Source organism: Erpetoichthys calabaricus, chromosome 12 (assembly GCF_900747795.2).
Source record: "Erpetoichthys calabaricus chromosome 12, fErpCal1.3, whole genome shotgun sequence".
Classification (NCBI taxonomy): domain Eukaryota; kingdom Metazoa; phylum Chordata; class Cladistia; order Polypteriformes; family Polypteridae; genus Erpetoichthys; species Erpetoichthys calabaricus.
In genome coordinates, this window is record NC_041405.2 from 125,210,828 (window position 1) to 125,227,921 (window position 17,094).

Below are 17,094 nucleotides of genomic sequence, written 5' to 3' on the forward strand. Positions count from 1 at the left end.
CTAATTGTAGAAAAGGTGGCCTGTGCCATAATAACGAAGGGCCTACCTGCTAAACTCGCCCAGCTGACCTGGGGACATTCATATAACAACATGGTCACCCTTGTGGGGATCATTAATACCTTGCGGGAGGAAACCTACTTGGGAGACCCAGAACGGAATCCCTGTGAACCCAGAGGGAGTTGTGCCACTAACTTAGGGTCTTACTCTTACATTGCAGAGCATGCTTTGGAAAACTCTGATGAACGGTGGAGGGCTTCGCAAGGTGACATGAGGGTCTGTGGAGAAACACAGAGCAGGGGGCAGGGTGCTCCTACTAATCCTCTGGCCTTTTGTCATACGGGAGAAGCGCTGGTCAATGGCTTTAAAGTACGATCTTTATTTGACTCTGGCAGTAACATTACCATTGTTGCTCGCCATTTAGTGTTGCTGCGACAAAGATTAAAAATAAAGACCCATCTGACCTGTATTCATGGGGACGTCCGGTCATACGAGTCCACCCGCTGTTACATCTGCCAAAACGGCATTATAAAGAAAATAACGGTGGTGGTGCACGACAATCCTCCATTCCCCTTGATACTGGGTAGAGATTGGTCAGATATAAACTGCAGCATAACACTCGCTATCCCTACTAAAGCACTCGGCCTTGTTATGGACACCAATTCTGCATCCTCAGCTACCTCCACGCCGTGTACACAGCCAGTAGGGGAACAGAATGCTGCCTTAGAGAATGACGTGGAAACAGCCGGACTGTCGCAGAGCAAAACGTCATCACCAAGCGCTGCGCCGGCTCAGTCTGAAACCACGCCCCTTAAGGTCGAATCTGATCCCCTCAGTTGTCTGCAGTTTCAGTTTAGGCAGACACCGGCTTCATTTAAAAGGGAGCAATGGAATGATGACTCTCTTAAATTTGCGAAAAATGCAGTGGTCTTAGTAGATGGCCAGCGCACCACACATCCCATGCCACAAGGTCCCCACTTTGTATTAAATAATGACCTTTTATATCGGGTGGCAGATCATGAAGGAGGGGTGAGGTCACTGCTCTTAGTTCCACGGACTTACCGGTGACAAGTCTGTGAACTAGCTTATACCCACTTCCTGGGAGCACATCTGGGTCCCAAGAAAACTTTAGAGCGAATCAAGCTCCAATTTTTTTGGCCTGGGATTAATGAGGAGGTCCGCCGCTTTTGCGTGTCCTGTCCGGAATGTCAATTACGGCAGATTCCTAGAAGGGACCGTGCTCCTTTAATCCCTTTACCCTTAATTGATGTCCCTTTTGAATGTATCGGGGTTGATCTGGTGGGACCCCTAGAGCCTTCAGCCAGAGGACATAAATATATAATGGTCCTGGTGGATTATGCCACCTGATATCCTGAAGCTGTTCCATTACGCTCAGTCACTTCCAAAAATATTGCACGGGAGTTGGTAGGAGTATTTGCACGAGTCGGAATCCCTAAAGAAATCCTGATGGATCAAGGGACTCCATTTACCTCGGAAACGTTCAGGGAAATTGCTAAGTTACTGAAAATAAAACATTTAAAGACCTCTGTATATCATCCTCAAACAGATGGTCTAGTTGAGAGGTTTAACCAAACTCTCAAGCAGATGTTACGCAAGGTAGTCAATGAGGATGGAAGGAACTGGGATCAGCTTCTCCCCCTTGTCCTTTTTGCATATCAGGAAGTCCCCCAAGCCTCCACGAGGTTCTCACCCTTTGAATTATTGTATGGACGACAACCCCAGGGTTTATTGGATATATTAAAAGAAGGCTGGGAAGTGGAGGTCCTTCCCTCTGTAAATATACTTGAATATATCGCGCAATTAAGTGATAGATTTGCAAAAATTAGACCTATTAGGCCCAGGCTCGGTGTTATAACCGTGGCACAGGCTCAGTGTTATAACCGTGGCACATTTCTTCGGGAGTGCTGCCCAGGGGATCGAGTCATGGTATTAGTTCCTACCTCACATTCCAAATTACTGGCTTATTGGCAAGGCCCATATGAAGTTAAGAAGAGGAAGGGTTTGGTCGATTATTTAGTTATCCAACGTAATCGTCGACCTAAAGAGTGGATTTATCATGTCAACTTGCTGAAACCGTGGAAGGAAAGGGATCCCAATCCCTCCTCTGGACAGCCCTGCTCCCTCTTCGCTCATAAATTACACCTTAACTTCGGTGATAATTTGACTCGCCAACAACGACGGGAGCTCGAAACAGTTATCCTGTCTGTCCCAGAGGTAGTGAACGAAAATCCTGGACGAACCTCACTGGTTGCGCATGACATAGTGACTAAACCAGGGGTTATAGTCAGAGAACGCCCATATCGGATTCCCGAAGCAAAAAAGGCAGAAGTGGAGTTGGAGATCAAACGAATGCTGGACCTAGGTGTGATAGAGGAAAGTTTTAGTCCCTGGTCCAGTCCCATTGTATTGATTAAAAAAACAGACGGAAGTTGGAGGTTTTGTAATGACTTCCATCGGCTTAACCAAGTCTCCCAATTCGATTCCTATCCAATGCCGCGAGTGGACGACCTTCTCGAGCAGCTAGGACATGCCAAATTTTTGACTACTCTTGATATGACCAAGGGGTACTGGCAGGTTCCCTTAACGGATTACGCAAAGGAAAAGACTGCGTTTAGCACTCCTAGCGGACATTGGCAGTATTGTGTACTTCCATTCGGATTACATGGGGCACCTGCTACCTTCCAACGTCTGGTGGACAAAGTGCTCCGACCCCATAATTCGTACAGTGCTGCCTACCTGGATGACATTGTCATCTATTCCAGCACATGGAAGGAACACCTACTGCAGGTTGAGGCTGTATTACGGACACTAGCGAATGCCGGACTTCGTATTAATCCTAAGAAATGCTATTTTGGGTTGGTCGAAGCCAAATATTTAGGTTACCTAGTGGGCCGGGGTATGGTCAAACCACAATGCTCCAAAATAGATGCCATAGTGAATTGGCCCAGTCCGATAACCAAGCGGCAGGTACAAGCATTTCTCGACCACTTATCGCCAGTCTGTACCCCGGTTTTCCGAGAGAGCAACGCCCTTGACAAACCTGACAAGGAAGGGGAAACCTAATCACGTGGTTTGGGATGATGAAACTGACGCTGCATTTAGTGACCTTAAGCAGGCCCTTATGTAAGCTCCTATTTTGAAGGTTCCTGATTTTACTTTGCCTTTCATTCTCCAGATGGATGCTTCGGACACAGGTCTTGGTGCTGTGCTGAGCCAAAGCATCGATGGAGTGGAACACCCCGTTATGTACCTGAGTCGGAAACTGTTGGACCGAGAGACCAGGTATGTGGCAGTGGAGCAGGAGGCTTTGGCGATTAAATGGGCGATTACGGAGCTGAGGTACTACATCCTGGGTCGGGACTTCACCCTGGTGACTGACCATGCAGCGTTACAGTGGATGGCGTTACACAGGGATTCAAATCCACGAGTCACGAGTTGCTTTTTGGACCTACAGCCTTATAAGTTTTCGGTCATTTATCGTCGAGGTCTCTTGCAGGCAAATGCTGATGCCCTTTCTCGGTGCCATGACCTCACGAACAGGTACGCCTGACCCGATGCGGTCTGGGCTGAGGGGTGGGGCTGTGTCACACACATGCGACTAGGAGCGAGCTGAATGGACCAAGTGGAGGTGATTACCCGCCGGGCCAGGGGGTGGCGGGGTGCTCTAAACTTGTTTCTGTTAATTCTGCAGATCAAATACGGGAAAACCTGCCTGATTCAACGCCATTTCTGGTTCCGGCTCCCAGACTGATGTCACTTCCGGTTCCGGCTCCCAGGCTGAAGTCATTTCAGGTTACAAACTATAAATCCTCCATATTGCCAAACCGAGTTCAGTTCATGTTGGGAACTCAAACAAGCAACATCAGTTGTGAACTTTAAATCCTTTTGCAGCTAGGAACAATATACGGGTGACTGCCCCAAACCTTCTTTAGTGTGTTGAGACTCGTTATTTTACAGTATATAATGGAAAAAAAGTAACGATTCGAGTTTTGCCCAATGTAGCGGTGTAAGAGTAGCATTTCTTCTTCACAAATGTACTCAAGTAAAAGTAAAAAGTATGGTGCAGTAAAACTACTCTTAGAAGTACAATTTTTTAAAAAAGTTACTCAAGTAAATGTAACGGAGTAAATGTAACTCGTTACTACCCACCTCTGGTGCTAACAAAGAGATAAAGATAACCCTTTCACCCCTTGTTGATGGCTTTTGTTTTGTCTTCTTGTCTTTTGCCTGTCTTTGACTACATCAAACTCAGCGTTTATCATCTCCCAGTCATTTCTCTCTCATAATAATCAAAGTGTATGTAACAGTAAGATATACATTTTACTATTCAGGTTTACTGATCATGCAATGCACAAAAAATATCATTCAACATGAGCAGGACTAGAACTAAATAAATTTAGAACTAAATAAATATTTTCTCTCATTATATACAATATAAAAATAAATGAAAATAAAAGCACGCTGAGTCTGGGTGTCAAGATTTTTAATGATTCAGATATATTTCAGGCACTAGGTGCGTTGAAGGCCAACATACAGTAATTCATGGGCCTGATGGGATTATTCTATTAGTGCAAATAGGAAAAAAAGACTTTATTTATAAACAATTAATATTCTTTATTAGGAATCACTTCAAGTGTATAGGTTCCCGATGAATGAAAAATTGTTAATGTAATTTCCAGTTGGGTATCATAGCATTTAAAAAGAGAAGAATATTATCATAGTATCCACTGTATATTCAGGAGTACAGACGACAACTGGGGATTGCAAAAGGGAGCCTTCTCTTTTACCAGGTTTCTTATGATACAAACTATGTTACACATACATTTTGGTACAGCGGCCTGATAAAACACTATATGTCACATGCACAGAGCATTTTAAAATAACTATTACATTGAAAGAGCCATTCAAAATAATAGTTGTATCATAAAATACACTAAAAATGTGTTTTGTGATGCAGTCCTGCATCCGCAGCTAGAAGATATTGGCATTAGCAATAACTTAGCTGTGCATAGAATTCACACTAAAATATGGCATATGGACAAAAGTGGAAATGTGTGTACACACCAAAAATTTAGATGCACAATTGCTAAACCAATGCTTAAGCCAAATTCCACGCACTTAACGTCCCATAAATCCCGGTCTTACGCTAACAGGGCACAGAATACATTATATTCATGATATTGAAGTTCTCTGCACTGTTTAAATACTAAGATGTATACTTGATATCATCATGATGATACATGGGGGCACGGTGGTGCAGTGGTAGCAACGAGCTGTCCCCTGTCGAGAGATTGTTCCTGCCTTCCGCAAGATGCTTGTTGGGACATGCGTGACCCTTGATGAAATAATTTATTGCAGCAGTACTGTCTCTTTCAAACGTACCAACCCCCAATTCCTGTCCTTCCTTTTCTTTCTCCACATAACCAATCACCACACAATAAGCTCTGTAATAAATGCCAAATCATCTGTAAGCTAAGAAAGCAGATTCTTCAAAACTTTTAAAGAATATTGAAATATCTTCTTAGTACATGGTTAATTATTCCATCCATCAATCCATCCAGGGTCGTGCAAGTCCCAGCAAGTATGCAGCGCTAGGCAGGAACAATTCCTGGATGGGGTGCAAGCTCATCGCTTCCGCTGCGCCACCGTGCCCACATGTTTAATTATTAACAGCATACATTATTTAAATGAAGTTGAAAAATTATCTGTATAATGTAATACAAACAGGAAAGCATTTCATCTTAAAATGTTATCAAGAGCTCCAGGAAGATAGAGCTTAGAAATCTAAATTGACTTAGAAGCCTCCTCATCATCTGTAAATACACACTCTCTTCTATTGAATTGAATTCCTTTACTGTTATTGTATGGTATAATGAGATTCAATAAGCAAATCCACCATAAAATTATTTTTCTATAAAATAACAAAATAACAATGATAATAACATTAAACTACTAATAATAATACAATAAAAAACAATAAAAATATACAATATGAAAGCATGAGTACAATATACATGTACATATAGTGAAAATGGGTCATAAAGTTGCTCAGGTTGTGCAATGTAGTGCAAGTTTACAGTGAGGTAATTGTAATTATAAGTACAAACAGTTCTAACAGGAGCACTTGATGGACTGATTGAGAGCAATTATAGCTCTTGGGATGAAACTGTTTCTGAACTTCGAGGTCTGTGCAGGAATGGCTCTGTAGCATTTGCTGAATGGTCAAAGTTCAAATAGACTGTGTGCATGGCTGAGGCAGCTTGTGCTATAAATGTTCTCCAAGGCTAGATGCTGTATCCCAATAATCCTCTGCGCTCTCGACACAGTCCGCTGTAGAGCTTTCGGATCAGCTGCTCTAGAGCTGTGATTCCACACTCAGATGGACTGGGTTAAAATACTCTGAGTGGTGCACCGAGAGTAAAAATGCTAAAGCAGCTATAGTATTTGGAATAGTTTGACCATTCAGTGGACCATTATATTGATACAGGTTGATTACAATCAGATGCCTTAAACTTATAAACGATATGCAGTTAATTTCAGTGTATTTGATAAAGACACATCAGGGATGTGAATCTAAAAAAGAAAGGGAAACCACACAGGGACAGTAGCACTGCTTTGATGCTGGGTGCCGCCAGCTTGCAAAACCGAGTGAAAAAAGTGCATACGTGACATGTTATGCTGCCATGAGAATGTACATGGCTTTACGCCAAGTTTAGTTTTTATGCATTGTGATGTGAGCGTGAAAGCGGGCGTACACGACATTTTTGTGTGTACGCACCATTTATATATGAGGCCTCAGGTCTGTGAGCTCTTGAATAATCAGGTGAAAAAGAGTCCATGTATGAGGAGACTGCATTACAAGAGATGAGATCATCACTTGAATCCTTCAGTCACAATTAAGATCGTAGACATACCTTTATCCATGCTGCAAAGAAAAGAAGTTTAAATACACAACATTTCAGCTGTATAGCCTTCATCAGGTGTGCAAGTGAAAAGGAAATAGCAGGTAATATAAATTAGAGGGGACAAAATCAGGGAAGTTAAAGGGAGAAAAGGTGAGAGTTGTTGTGAAAAAGTTGCCATTAGAGAAGAGACTGAGGTAGATCAAAAAGTTAGTATGTGATATATGTAATATGTGATCCCAAACTGAGAATGAGCTTAGCCTATTCTGTTCTTCTTTTAAAAGTGTCTTTGAAGCCCTGTGATAGAACACAAACTGAGAGATCAGTGGGGCTTAGATCAAGGGATGTGAAGTGTTCTAAAATAGGCTCTGCAATGTCTTTAATTTTAAGGATTCAGATATGCTCCCTGAAACGGTCTGCAAGTCACCTCCATGTTTCACCTCTCTAGATGGCCTGACACTTCCTACAAGAATAGTAGCAAAAAAGATTTTCAGACTGGCTAGAGGCCCATTAAATTTACTAGAATGTGAATTTCCCCTTGGGATTAATAAAGTATCTATCTATCTATCTATCTATCTATCTATCTATCTATCTATCTATCTATCTATCTATCTATCTATCTATCTATCTATCTATCTATCTATCTATCTAGAAGGACCAGATACAAGAGTATTGTTGGTGAGATGTTTGCAAGTGACACAGAAGTTCCTGTTACAGCTGAAAGTGCCTAGGCCCTAGGGTCTTATTTATAAGACTTTGTGAGGACTCAAGTGTGAAAATATGAATACTCCAAAAAACAGGAAAAAAAAGTAATCAGCCAAAAAAAATCTGATTTATAAAACCTGGTGAACACACATTTTTAAAACAGTTTACCTTTGTATATCACAATCATCTTGTAAATGTGCATACAGTGGAACCTCAGGCCACGACCATAATTCGTTCCAAAACTCTGGTCACAACCCAATTTGTTTGTGACCCGAAGTAATTCCCCCCATAGGATTGTATGTAAATACAATTAATCTGTTCCGGACCACTGTGGTGGGTTGGCACCCTGCCCGGGATTGTTTCCTGCCTTGTGCCCTGTGTTGGCTGGGATTGGCTCCAGCAGACCCCCGTGACCCTGTGTTCGGATTCAGCGGGTTGGAAAATGGATGGATGGATGGATGTTCCGGACCATACGAACTGTATGTAAATACATATTTTTTAAAGATTTTTAAGCACAAAAATAGTTTATTATACCATAGAATGCACAGTGTAATAGTAAACTAAATGTAAAAACATTGAATAACACTGAGAAAACCTTGAACAGAGAAAACTAACATTGCAAGAGTTCACGCTACAGCCTTACGAACCGCTCGCTGTAAACACTTTTTTTAATGAGTATTAAGCACAGGGAAAAAAAATTAACATTTGAAAAATCCTTAAGTTATACAAAAACTAACCATAATCAACCAAGAAAACTAACCTTGCATGAGTCGAGCTTGAAGGAAGTGAGCAGGAAGCTGGGTGGACAGGAGGTTACAGTTTTGAGGTAGAGTCCCTCTGCGCGATGCACGTCTGACCGAGAACAATGTACTGTACAGGGAGAGACTGAACACGTGCGGAAATCATCGGCGCGTACGAACCGAAAGGGAAACGAAATAGAGCACAAAGAGTTCACAGCGAAAGCACGCATGTCTGACCGAGAACAATGTACAACATGTGCGGAAATCATTAGCGTGTACAAATCGGAAGGAAAACTGGCTTGTTCGTCAACCAAGTGTGTGGTCATGAACAGATACAAAAGTTTAGTGAACTTTTTGGTCGTAACCCGATTTGTACGTGTTCCGAGAAGTTTGTGAACCGAGGTTCCACTGTACTTGAATACGCCTCAAACTCTGCCTGGTTGCCACCCAGGAAAAAAACATCTATGGACTGGGCTAACGAACCTCATACATATGTAATGTCGATGTTGCAGAACGTCATTAGCTTGTAGAGCAGCCTCACACCTGATGCATCGAGACACCAGCACTGCGAGTTTGAGGAGTTCTATGTGGTACTCCACACAGCATTGAAGCACCTCTCTTGTGCGCTCTGGGGTTTTCCTAGATGGCCTGCCATCCAAGTACTGGCCAGGCCCAAACAAACTGAGCTTCAGGTGGGTGACCTCTTCTGAAGTGTATGTGATGTGGCTGCTGGTTGAGTTGTGGTTGTATTGATGAAGGCTATACAGCCAAAATATTATGTTTTTAACCCTCTTAACTTTTCAGTTTGAAATGAACCTTTAACCTTTTCTTCTTTGCAGATGAACACTGACACAGTCCTAGAATAGCTCCTTTGGATGTGCCATAGAGTGAAAAGACAGCCTCATATTGGTCCTAGGAATTAAAAATAAGAACTAGACAAGATATTTTTTTTAGTATTTTAATAACCTACCCTTAGCTTTGATTAATTCATAAGGCATCAGTATGTGTCAACAAGACAGATGTGAATTGAGAAGATGGTAGCTAAGAAAATAAAAGTAAAACTTATATGAAACTGCAATGCATTTCCCTCTAAATATAAACTTACTGAGAATTTTTAAGAACCTTTTTCTCCTTTGAGTAAAAAAAAACTGACTGTAATAATCATTGAAATAGCAGTTGCTGTTACCTTGTTCAAGGGCTTAAAAAGTCACCTGTTACACAAGGTGACAGAGATCTAATATGATAATTCATTAGCTAGTTACCTTTATTATATTTTACTATAATTAGATCAAGCATGTAGTACGTTTGAATGCTAATGGCAAGAAATTCATTAATAGCTTTCTTAGGAATAAACTCTGACATTGAAATCTCCTGAACTGCAGAAAGGTCTCCCTCATCACAAAACAATTTTAAATAGTTAAGTACCCTTGTAAAATGCCCTATACAAAATCATACTGGAAACATAGTGCTGCAGTGGGTACGTTGATATTCCTAAGAGTATCCAGGAATAAAGTTGAAATTCTTCTAAGGGATTGTATGAGGTCAGACTGAGACTGAATTTTAACATTCTAAACTTCAGTTTGCACCTCAAGGTTGCTGGATAGTTCCATGGCACTAGACTGAGGCTGAGAGTTTGGCCTAGAGGAATCAACATTTCAGAGCTACGAGTAATGTCAATCCAGTCTCCTGTAGTGCCCATAATATCCACTAACTAGTTATGAAGAAAAGAAGCTTAACAAAAATTGTTATCATTCATTCATTTCATACATACCTTTTTCCAGCCACACTTGCTGCTCATACTGTGGCAAACCAAGGCATTCCCATGCCATCTGGGAGATTCAATCCTCCTAGCCAGCCCTGGGTCTTCCCTGGCCTGAGTCTTCCCCTGGGTCTCCTCCCAGCTGGTCATGCCCATTAAAACTCCCAAACTGGACCATGTCACCTGCAAAAAGCAGGCACGCGATTCTAAGGCCATCCAAACTGGACATTGATAACCTGTCCATGAAAATCACAAACAGGATAGGAGACAAAGCACAACCTTGGAGGAGTCCCCCATCCACTGGAAACGCTGCTGATGAGTATGCGGAAACAACTCTTATACATTATACAGGGACCAAATAGCCCTTATTAGGGGCCCTGGAACCCCATTCTCTCCCAGCACCCCCAACAGCATCCCTTTAAGAACACTGTCGTACACCTTCCCTAAGTCCACAAAACACTTGTAGACTGATTGGGTGTACTCCCATGCCTTCTCCAGTATCCTCGTGACAGTAAAGAGCTTGTCCATCATTCCAAGGCCTGGATGGAATCCACATTTCTCCTCCTGGATCTGAGGTTCCACAACTGGGTGAAGTCTCCTTTCTTGTGCCCTGGCATAAGCTTTTCCAAGGAGCCACACCCTTCCGTCCTCCTTTGTAAAAATGGGGACCACCACCCCAGTCTGCCACTCCAGAGGCACAGATCCCGATGATCACGCAACATTGAAAAGGCCATAGCAGCTAAAAAATCTCCAGAGCCTTCAGCATTTCTGGATGGATCTCATACACCTCTGGGGCCATGCCGCTGTGGAGTTGCTTGACTACCTTGGGAAAAGGGCATTGATCCCCCATCAGCTTCTGCCCATCAGGTTCAGAAGCTCCTCAAAGTGTTTCTTCTCTATTATGTTAATCTTAAAACTCAAGAAGTAACATAATAAGGTGAAGTCCAAGTCTATTAGACACCTTTACTGCAGCAGCTTGCCATATCAGGGCAGTGCTAAAAAAATACTGTGGAGGGCACTGAAGATAATATGTGGACATCCCTATGAATAAATCTGCTTTAACATGTAGGTGGATTGCAGCACACAGGCAGCATCATTGTTGAACCACATCAGAATACCACCAACTCTGTTTTCCAGGCTATACCTGCCACTTAGCATTTATGATGAGACTGCAAAGGAAACCCAATGTACCCAGAGGAAAGAATTGGACAATGAATGCTGTGATGAAAACCCCGACACCAACAAGCCCAAACCCTGACACAAACACACAAGCACAGTCTTGGGTTCAAATAAAGGTTGATTTATTAACCAAATCCTCTCAAATATGTCCCACAAGCACAAAACACAGGTTTTCTCTCCACAATACTTTCTTCCTACCGCACTATCCTCCTCCACTCAAGCACTGCTCCACTACCTCCCAGCTCCGATTTGCCTGGATAAAGGAGTGCGATCCCTTTTATTAGAGACCCAGGAGTACTTCTGGTGCCAGGTCAATTTCCCGATGGAAGTATTTCCGGGTAACACGGAAGTCCATTATAACAGGGAGCTTGTCTCCCTGCAGTGTGCTCTCATGGCCCCCAGTGACTCCAGCAGGTCTGCTCTGCCAGACTACATTTCCTGGCATGCCTTGATGGTTTCCTACTGGGCACTGACATCTGGGGTTGCTGGGGGAATAAAAAGCCTCCAGTGACATCTTTCTTTCCCAGTGGGCTGTCCGTCCATCCCTTTTGGTCCTTCCTTTTGGGTCTAATCCCTTCTTCCTCCACGGCCGGGATGCTTATCTGCCTATTAGGAGTCTCCCGTACGGGTACGGAACCATCCCCTCTCCAGGCCAGGATGCCCGTCCAGCCCATGTGGCATCTACAATGGTAACCACTTTACTAATGTGTAGCTTCTTTTTAATCTTGTTTGTAGTTCTAAAATAGATAGATAGATAGATAGATAGATAGATAGATAGATAGATAGATAGATAGATAGATAGATAGATAGATAGATAGATAGATAGATAGATAGATAGATAGATAGATAGATAGATAGATAGATAGATGTAACCTACTAAATTGGATCTCAAGTTGGTTAAATGCTAGGAGAAAAATATTTCAGATAAGAAGAGAACACTCCAAGTGGGGAAAGGTCATCAATGGAGTCTTTCAGTGGTTTGTCTTTGGAGTTCTTCATTTTTTAATTTATATTAATGACATAAGTATCAATATAGTTAGTAAACGTTAGTAGGGAAATTCATTGATGAAACCAAAATTGGAGAAATAGCAGATGCCAAGGAGGAAGAAAAAATAATTCAAAGAGACTTGGTCACTCTTCAGAACTGGGCAAACACTTGGAAAATGTATTTTAATGTAGAAATGGGCAAAGAGGAAATCAATTATAAATTCAAAATGGCAGACATTGTCCTAGAGGAAGCAACCTCTGAAAGAGAATTTGGTGGTTTATGTTCACACAACATTTTCATCAACTATGCAATGCACAGAAGTGATTAAAAAGGCAAATAAAATATTAGGTTATATTGTAAAACTGTTGAATAAATATCAATGGACATAATGCTTATACTACATAATGCACTAGTGAGACCATATCTGGAATAATGTGTGCAGTTCTGGTCAAGAAAGACAACAGCACTTGATGCTGAACACAGAAGAGCAACCAAGTGCAATCCAGGACCCATTTAGTCTTGAGTAGAGGAGACTACGTGGACACCTAATCCAGGTCTTCAAAATCCTCAAAGGTATTGATAAAGTAGATCAAGCAAAATTCTTTTAACTAAATGGTGAATCACATACTTAAGGATGCCAGTGGAAATTAAGGGGAAGTGCATTTAGAACTGAATCCAGAAAGAGCTTCTTATTGCAAAGAATTGTGGGAATCTGGAACAAACTACCAAGACACTGAATAATTCATTGGCTGAAGCAGAAACCATGACAACCTTAAGAAGTGCCTGGATGAGACATTGGGATATCTTAGTTTATTTCCAAAAATAAATGAGCTTCATGTACTGAATGGTCTCCTTTTGTTTGTCAAACTTCTTATGGTCTTATAGATAGAAAGATAGTACTTTATTTGTTTCAAGAGGAAATGTAACTTTTACAGAAGCTCAATAAGTTTAGAAACAGCAACTCCCACCCAAACCCTTGGCCCCCACAACCCCATGAAACACACACACACAAGAATTTAAAAAAATGAAACTTCTGCCTGGGTTTAGGATAAAAGAGCAATCATACTGAGGCATTAAAAAGACACTTTGCTGTTGATAGAAAGGAGCCCCAATAGTTTTTCTGGACACACTGAATAAGTCATTGGCTGAAAATACTCAGTGTTAATGTGTCAGAGAAATGCAGAGGTGCAGCTTTGCTTATAATGGTCATTACTTTTTCTCTTCATTCTCCATCAATCCATTTTCCAACCCGCTGAATCCGAACACAGGGTCACGGGGGTCTGCTGGAGCCAATCCCAGCCAACACAGGGCACAAGGCAGGAACCAATCCCGGGCAGGGTGCCAACCCACCGCAGCTCTTCATTCTCTCTTTATGTAATTGTCCACAAAAACTGTCCTGAATTTGTAACGCTTACTTGATCCATACAGTTCAAATCTGTCTGGTGTTTGCCTAGAGTGATACTAAAATAAGGATGGCCATATGTACCAGTTACCCCTGGCTGTGGAATGTGAAGACCCTTTCCAAATGTACCACCATGCAGCCTATTAGGACCTTGATGGCAAAGCACAGCATTATATGAAGCTCTCTCTAATTGTCTTTAATGGCTGAGAGGGGGTCAGTGTCAACTCGGTCTATGCAATTCCTAATCTATGGCAATGGCACAAGTTTTGATCAGTAGGGTAATATATCATTGTTTATGGGTGAAGCAAGGCACAGCCAGAACTACATAACTAACAAAACAAAAGAGAAGACTGTTAAAAGAGTAGATGATAATCTGCTATCATTGTGTCTCTTAATCTACAAGCAACATTGAGCATAGAAGGTTTGGCTTCCAAGTACAGTGGTAACAGCTGCGTATCGTTCAAAACAGAGACTTACCATCAGCCAGCTGTTTTGAATGATCTCAAAAGAACCATTCAGGGTGTAGAACATTGAAACAAAAGTGGCACTTGTAACATGTATGTGCTTTGGGAGCAACCTAAGGGCTTAGGTAAGTGTGATTTACCGCCGAGACATGAGGTGGCACTGTCTAATAATGCTCTCTCTTCTCCTTTTCCCTCTGCAGAAGGGAAGATTGACATCTCTCCCACTCTGGCATCACTTCCGGGGTCAGACCATCTGGACCCACCTCTTCCCCCCAGAATTCCTCATAAAGGGGATCGATGCCATCTTAAGATCAGATTGTCTTGAGAATCTGTGACTTCACTTGTGTAGTATCGCGCATTTCTTTTTTTTAATTTAAATACACCTTTGCTTATAAGGGCCATTACTTTTTCTCTTCGTTCTCCATCCATCCATTATCCAACCCGCTATATCCTAACTACAGGGTCACGGGGGTCTGCTGGAGCCAATCCCAGCCAATACAGGGCACAAGGTAGGAAACAAACCCGGTCTGGGCGCTAGCCCACCGCAGGGCACACACACTCACATACACACCCACACACCAAGCACACACTAGTCAAGTCAAGTCAAGTCAACTTTATTTATAAAGCACTTTACATACAACAGCCGCTGATCAAAGTGCTGAACATAGGCTAAAATAAATTTTAAACAAAAACAAAATAATAAATAAGTAAAATAAAATACAATAAATGAAACTAATTAAAACATAGTAAACACAACTAAACAGAGTTAAAACAGAGTAAAATCAACTGCTCACACAGGATCAAACGCCAAACCAAAGAGGTAAGTCTTGAGAGCAGACTTAAAAATGGTTAGTGAGGAGGCCTGTCTAATGTGGATCGGCAGTGAATTCCAGAGCCACAACGGAAAAAGCCCTATCCCCCCTGAGCTTTCGCTGAGTCCTAGGCACATCCAGAAGCAGCTGACCAACTGATCTGAGTGAGCGGGAAGGAGAGAGCAGATGCAGCAGCTCAGTGAGGTAGGGCGGAGCAAGCCCATTTAAGGACTTAAAAACAAATAACAGAATCTTAAAATGAACTCTAAACTGAACAGGCAGCCAGTGCAGTGAGGATAATACAGGTGTAATGTGCTCATTTTTTCGCGTGCCAGTTAAAAGGCGTGCAGCAGCATTTTGCACCAGCTGGAGCCGAGACAGGGTGGACTGGCTAACACCAACATACAACGAATTACAATAGTCCAACCGGGTTGTAATGAAGGCGTGGATTACTGTTGTAAATTGATCTTTGGAAAGAATGTTTTTTATCTTCGCCAAACGTCTTAGCTGAAAAAAACAAGATTTCACCACCGCGCTGATCTGACCATCCAGTCTAAAATCCTCATCTATCCTAAAACCCAAATTTGTAATAACAGGTGTACCATATTGTGCAAGGGGACCCAAATCCACAGGAGCAGAAGTAGAAATAGACCCACTGGTGCCCCCAGGACCAAAAACTATAACCTCTGTCTTATTTTCATTAAAATTTAAGAAGTTTACTGCCATCCAAGCTTTCACCTCTTCTAGACACATAACCAAAGTTTGTATGGAGTAAGCATCCTTGCGTTTGAGGGGTACATAAACCTGAGTATCGTCTGCATAACAATGGAAAGCAATTTTATGCTTTCTAAGAATAGAGCCAAGAAGCAGGAGATACAAAGAAAATAGCAGAGGACCAAGTATGGAGCCTTGTGGAACCCCACATGATAGTGAAGCAGAGGAGGATCTAAATTCATCTAGCCTCACTGAAAAAGTTCTTTGAGTCAAGTACGATTTAAACCATGCCAAGGCAGTACCACGAATGCCCACATAATGCTCCAGACGAGATAATAAAATACTATGATCTATAGTATCAAAAGCAGCTGTTGAATCGAGTAGAACTAAAATCACATAATCCCCTGAGTCTGTTGACAAAAGGATGTCATTAAAAACCTTCAGTAATGTGGTTTCAGTACTGTGAAGCGGCTTAAAACCAGATTGAAACACTTCGAGCACATCACTTTCATCTAAATAGGCTTTCAATTGAATATACACACTTCTCTCCAAAATTTTGGACAGAAATGGAAGCTTGGAAATTGGTCTAAAATTGGATAGCACAGTGGGATCTAGGCTTGGTTTTTTGATCAATGGTTGCACTATGGCATGTTTAAACAAATTAGGAACTACGCCTGAGGAAAGGCTGCTATTGATAATATCAAGAACAGATGGCCCTAAAACAGAAATAATCTCTTTAAAAAGAGAAGGTGGGACAACATCAAAAGGAGAACCTGAGGGCTTCGATTGACCAACAATCTCATGTAAACAAGATAGAGTCACCGGCTCAAACTAGGGACAATTTAGAATCCCCAATGCACCTAACTTGCATGTCTTTGGACTGTGAGAGGAAACCGGAGCACCCAGAGGAAACCCATGCAGACACGGGGAGAACATGCAAACTCCACGCAGGGAGGACCCGGGAAGCGAACCCAGGTCTCCTTACTTCTAGGCAGCAGCGCTACCCACTGCACCACCGTGCTGCCCTTAACATAAACATAGCTCCTTCTAATGAAGAAAGACTACAGAATGGTGACATAGGAAGTGACATCAGAGATCAAAAGATTTGAGACCTTCTGCTTTGGATGTCACAAAATTTGACCTATGAATAACATTAACTAAACCAAAAGTTTCCCAGAACAACATCCACCCCATGATACTTCTGATTTTCAGTAAGCTTTTTTTATTTTATTTTTTATCATATTATTTTATATTTGGTATTGTTATATGTTAATAAATACCACATTTTTTTTATTTTGTCTATACTTTGTCTTTTATCTTCAGTGATTGAAGTAACAAGTGGGCACCTAGTGTGGGAAAGATCACTGCTTTCTTGCTCACAGGCTTTATCAAAGCTACTAAGGCTGCTCCT